This window comes from Diceros bicornis, chromosome 4, assembly GCF_020826845.1.
Source record: "Diceros bicornis minor isolate mBicDic1 chromosome 4, mDicBic1.mat.cur, whole genome shotgun sequence".
NCBI lineage: Eukaryota > Metazoa > Chordata > Mammalia > Perissodactyla > Rhinocerotidae > Diceros > Diceros bicornis.
Genome location: NC_080743.1, coordinates 63,723,983 through 63,730,574, shown reverse-complemented (window position 1 = coordinate 63,730,574; position 6,592 = coordinate 63,723,983).

Below are 6,592 nucleotides of genomic sequence, written 5' to 3'. Positions count from 1 at the left end.
GTAGGTGTGTTTATTTCAAATGAAGTGCAATTTAGAACAAGAAAAAACATTGAGGTTAAAGACAATCATTACATAATGATAAAGGGGTCAATTCTTGATGAAGACATAACAATCCTAATGTGTGTGCACCTAACAGAACATCAAGATGCAGGAGGCAAAAACTGATGTGTGTGTGTTTGTGTGTGTGTGTATACAGTCATTTATTGTTAACAATGGAGATACCTAATAAGAAATGTGTCATTAGGCAACTTCCCATTGTGCTAACATGATAGAATGTACTTACACAAACATGGATGGTGTAGCCTACTACACACCTAGGCTATATGGTTCTAATCTTATGGGAACACTGTCGTATATGCGGTCTGTTGTTGACCAAAACATCATTATGCAACACCTGACTATATACATTTATGTATTTTTATATATACGTATATATATATATATATTCATATATATATATATATAATGTATGGAGTCATCATTACAGTATTAGACAGAATATTTTCACTGCCCTAAAAACCCCCCACCCTCCACCTGTTTAACTCATCCTTCCCCCGTCCTCTCCCCTGGCAACAACTGACCTTTCTCTGTCTCCAATAGATTTGTCTTTTGCAAAGTGTCATATAGCTGGAATTATACAGTGTGTAGCCTTTTCAGATTGCCTCCTCTTACTCAGCAATATGTATCTGACTTTCCTTCATGCCTTTTCATGGCTTCATAGCTTATTTATTTTTATTGCTGAATACCATTCCATTGTCTAGATGCACCACTTTGTTTATCCATTCACCTATTGAAGGACATCTTGGTTGTTTCCAGGTTTTGGCAATTATGAATAAACCTATTACAATCATTCGTGTCCAAGTTTTTGTGTGGACATCAGTTTTCAACTCATTTGGGTAAATACCAAGAATTGTAATTTCTAGATTATGCAGTAGGAGTATGTTTTGTAAGACATTGCCCCACTGTCTTCTAAAGTGGCTGTACTCTTTTGCATTCACACCAGCAGTGAAGGGGAGTTCTCACTGCTCCACATCCTTGCAAGTACACGGTTGAACACGAGTGGTGAAGGGGGATATTCTGCCTTGTTCTTGATCTTAGCAGGAAATCATCTGGTTTCTCACCATTAGTTATGATGTTAACTGTAAGTTGTTTGTAGATGTTGTTTATCGAGTTGAAGAAGATCCCCTCTATTCCTAGCTTGCTGAGAGTTTTTATCATGAATGACTGTTGTATTTTTCAAATGTTTCTGCATCTATTGCTATGACCATATGATTTTCTTCTTTAGCCTGTTGATGTGATGCATTACATTAGTTGATCTTTGAATGTTGAACCAGCTTTGTATACCTGGAACAAATCCTGCATGTTCATGATGTATAATTATTTTTGTACGCTGTTACATTGATCTGCTAAGTTTTGTTGAGGATTTTTGCATCTATGTACATGAGAGATATTGGTCTGCAGTTTTCCTTTCTTATAATCTCTTTGTCTGATTTTGATGTAGAGGTAATGCTGATAACACTGACTGAGTTAGGAAGTATTCCTTCTGCTTCAATTTTCTTGAAGAGACTGTGGAGAATTGGTATAATTTTTTCCTTAAGTGCTTTCTAGAACTCTCCATTGAAACCATCTAGACTGGGTGTTTTCTGTTTTGGAAGGTTATTAACTAGTAATTCAATTTCTTTAAGTACAACAAGTCTACTCGGATAACCTAATTCTTCTTGTGTGAGTTTTTGGGGATTGTGTCTTAAACAATTGGTCTGTTTCATCTAGGTTATACAATTTGTGGACACAGAGTTTTTCATAATATTCCTTTATTAGTTTTTTAATGTCACTGAGATCGATAGTTTGGCCCCTCTGTCACTTCTGGTATAAGTAGTTTGTGTCTTCTCTCCTTGTTTCTCAGTTAACCTGGCTAGTTATTTATCAGTTCTATTGACCTTTTCAGAGAACCACCTTTTGATTCTTTGATTTCATTTTTCAATTTTATTGATTTCTACTCTAATTTTTATTTCCTTTCTTCTGTTTTATTTGGATATAATTTGCTTTTGTTTTTGCTGTTTCCTAATGTAGAAGCTTAGGTTACTAATTCTAGATTTTTTTCTTTTCTAATACACAGATGATATGCTAGGAATTGATAGTCTCTGAACCAATGTACCCCTTCCCCAGGGCACAGGGCTTGGCAATTCCAGCATAGCCTGGATTTTCCTCTTCTCCTTCCATCGGTTGAAGGGACCAACCTGCCTAACTTTAGGCAGAGTCTTGGTTAGGACTTTGTCCTCCGGAAATCACTTTTAGAATATATATCCCAATATTGATGAGGCAATGTGTGCTCCACCCTGTGTGCCGCATAGTACACAAATTAGCCACCCTCAAGCAGCTCACTTCTGGATTAAAGAGACCATATCTGGCACTTTTGGAGAATGACATCCTTTAAAAAAGAAATATATTTTTTCTATATTATGCACATTGTAGATGCAAAATACAATGTTCTGATACAATAAAAAAGAGTATATGGAAGAAAACTTAAAAAAGAAAGCAACCCATGACTCACATACAAAACTCTTAATATGCTGGGATTTTTCTACTGAATCTGTTGTTTACATGAATGTCTCAACATTTACAAAATCATTATTAATGCCTCCTAATTGTTCGGTGCGGAGTGTATTTACTTCAACTTCCAGATTTAAATTTAAATTGATTGGTCCTTTCTTCCTTTTCCAGTCTTGATGACCTTGAAGGAGAGATAAGAAGACATTAGCTCTGCTTATATTTCTCCCTTGACCCAAACTGTCTCTCCTTCCCATAGGCCCCATCATTCCCCTTGTCCTTCTCAAAGACAGTTCATTCTCTCTTGCCCATCTCTTTTCATGCATGACTCTCCTTTGCACATTTCCCCAATTTGATTTAGACTCTAAAAAGAGATATATTCATGTGCCTTATGGGCACATCAGAATGGGGCAGAAGTTCCACAAAGGAGATAAGGGCGAAGCACAGGAGAGGGTAAGGTGCTGGTTCACCTAGTGCATAGCATTGCAGGGAGGTCCTAACAGAGGCAGAAAGGAGAGAGGAGTGGCCATAGGGCAAGGGTTTTTCTCAATGCAATTACTGTGGTTTACAGACAGAATATAGGAATTTTGAATTAAGGGATCTGAGAAGTGGAACAACTAATGTGCATGTACATGTGTGTTTGCCTGATTATGGCAATATTTCTATGTGAAATATTTGCATTGAAATGTTAGCTGTTATTAGCATTATCAAGAATGCCACGAAGAACCTGCGTGTGTGTGTGCATGTGTGTGTGTGTTCCTATGTGCATGAGACTGAGAGTGTGATGCCATGAGGATACAACCACGTCCTTATCATGTGTGCGAGGATGTGTATTTTAATAAAGACAGGTACCTTTTGTTCTAAGATGCAGTTATTCCCGCCTCAGGGACCCACTTGTTCCTTTGTGTTGGGTATGAACTCTGTTAAACCTCCACCTCACTAAACTCTTTCTTTTTGATGCTTGTTATGTATCATTTCTGGTTTTCCTTTGAGTCTCTGTTAAACTCTTCTCATTCTCACTGTATTATCTGCAAATTTGGTTCACACACTTCTATTCCCTGAAATATATTATTCTCTTGCATTTTCAGTCGTAGTGGACAATAACACCATTTGTCTAGAAAGCAACCTGGGAATATTCTTTGAATTTCTCATCTTTCTCACCACTATCACTTAGTTTGTCACAAACACTTGAGGATCTATCTTAATATATATATATATATATATATATATATATTTTTTTTAATATAATTCCAAGTCTCCTTCTCTTTCCCCTTCTTGTCTGGATTTCTGAAATTGCCTTCTGTGCTGTGCTGGTAGACAAATTCTTTAATTTTTAATAGCATTTACCACTTTCCATGGTATAGATACTACTACCTGAGTGGATTTCATGATGCCCAATGTTTAACCTCCTGTATGAAAAATTCCTGAATGTTTAACAATTAGTTCTTCATAGCTGTGGAATGAGTAGGTTCCAGCACACTGCTGCTTCCAGTTCATCTACCTGCATCAAATCATGGCCTCACCCTAATGTATTCCCCAGGATAATTGCCAGAATATTTTTTTACTAATATCTAAAAATGTTCTGGGGCCGGCCCCGTGGCTTAGCGGTTAAGTGCGCGTGCTTCTCTACTGGGGGCCCGGGTTCGGATCTCGGGCCTGCACCGACGCATCGCTCCTCTGGCCATGCTGAGGCCGTGTCCCGCATACAGCAACTAGATGGATGTGCAACTATGACATACAACCATCTACTGGGGCTTTAGGGAAAAAAAGGAGGAGGACTGGCAATAGATGTTAGCTCAGAGCTGGTCTTCCTCAGCAAAAAGAGGAGGATTAGCATGGATGTTAGCTCAGCGCTGATCTTCCTCACACACACACACAAAAATAATAATAAAATAAAATAAAAATGTTCAAGCATACTTCTACATAAGACCTCTCAATTGTTTACCTATTTTTGGCAATGAAGTTTCAATTTCTCTGTTTGTTACATAAGGTAGCTCACTCTCAAACCCTGTGATACCTCTCCAGCCTAATCTTCCCATACCCTTTCACATATAGCAGGATTTCAGTTGTACAAAATGATTTACGTTGTTGCACACTTTTGAGTATTTGCATGTGACTTTCCTCCAACTATGAGTGTTTACAATTTCTTTACCTACTGAGAACAATATTACCTACTGCATATGGATTTCTCTTGATCTACTAGGACTGTGATAAGTAATGTATATGTATTATCTCTCTTAACTTTCAAATCAGCTTATGGAGTAGAGACTTTCTCCATTTTAGAGAAGACTTTCTAGGCTCTTTCTCCAATGATGTGTGACTAGGGAATGATGGAGCCAGATTCCAACCAGGTCTATCTTCCTCCAAAGCCCTTGCTCTTGACCACTGAGCAAAAGGACTTCCCTATACTGCTCATTTCTACAAATCATTTATGATTTAGCACGAGTTTCATATCCTTTTGAAGCCTATATGACTGTCATTTCCTTAATATCTCTTAAGAAAATTTCCGCTTTAAAATAGTAGTACTGGGGCCGGCCCCGTGGCTTAGCGGTTAAGTGTGCGCACTCCGCTGCTGGCGGCCCGGGTTCGGATTCCGGGCGCTCACTGACACACCGCTTCTCCGGCCATGCTGAGGCTGCGTTCCACATACAGCAACTAGAAGGATGTGCAGCTATGGCATACAACTATCTACTGAGGCTTTGGGGGGAAAAATAAATAAATAAAATCTTTAAAAAAAATAGTAGTACATTGTTTGCATTCTCATGCCTCATGCTCTCGCTGGACTTTATGTAAAACCACAGGAACATAGCCTTCCCAAAGCCTGAACAGAATTTTTTGCCTCTTTGGAAAAATATTGTTTTTCCATCCAACTCCCACCTGTAGGAAACTGGATTTCAAATATAAGCTTCAACCTCTGGTCTGTTATTTTCAGTTGAAAGCAGAAGAGTTGGTGTTTGTCTACGTCCTCACACTGGATATCGTGCCAACTGCCTTCCCCTCCTCCTCAACATTTTCTGTATTATTTTGTATTTCACAGATAGTCTTCATATTCATCTACAGAAGGTGATTCTATTGTTATATTATAGGGTTATAGGAAGATGAAATTCCATAGACTCGTTGGGATGAGGGGAAGTTGGGGCACTAACACCAAGTGAGACTCAGTTAAATTATAAGGTGGCATTCTTTCCTCTCCAACTTGAATGCTTCTCCTACCTAGTTCTTCTTCTCTGACATTTGCAATCTGTCTCTCAGTTTTCTCTTTTTTTACTTTTATTTTTCCCCCCAAACAATACCATAAAATCCAGACAATTCTAGTGGTGGAAAGGGCATCTGTAACTCTAAGGATGATCTCTCCACTCTGAGTGGAATAAAGATGAGACTCAGTGTTGGGACAGGAGAGGAGAGTGAATCCCTATGAAAACATCAGGGATGATGTAGATTAGCTCTGTCCTATGCACACGCCTAGAACTGGCTCCATGAATCTCATCTTCATAGCACGGCACAGGGAAAGTACATGAACAAATGGAATTTCTGGTTCATCCCAGTTACTCTTCTCTCACCTTCACTGTAATGGAGAAGACATACTTTCCCACCTCTCTGCCTTTGTCTCTGCTATTTCCATCCTTTATTGGATCATTTCCTCTAAGATAGAACATTCTCCAGAAAGGCTTCTCAGACCGTCCTCGGTAGAACGAGAATGCCTTTACTCTGCTTTATTTCAGGACTTCCTCTTTTTTGCTCTCAAGGCTTTTTCTGATATTAGTTTATGCTAACATAAGATATGAGATTGTTTACCACAGCAAAGTGAACTTCCTGCCCATCTTAAATATCTAATTGTTAGGATTGTTGCCACAAATTACTGAAATCTATAATTACTGAGATTTACTCATCAATAACTACAAAATTAATTGTAACTTTGATTTTTTAGTATTTTTGTCTTGCTTTTGGATGTTGACATATTGAAAAGAGGGAAATAATTTACAAGTGATGGAGAGATGGTGTTTGAATACAGAATTTCTTTTCCTGTTTGTTTTAGGTTTGGGCC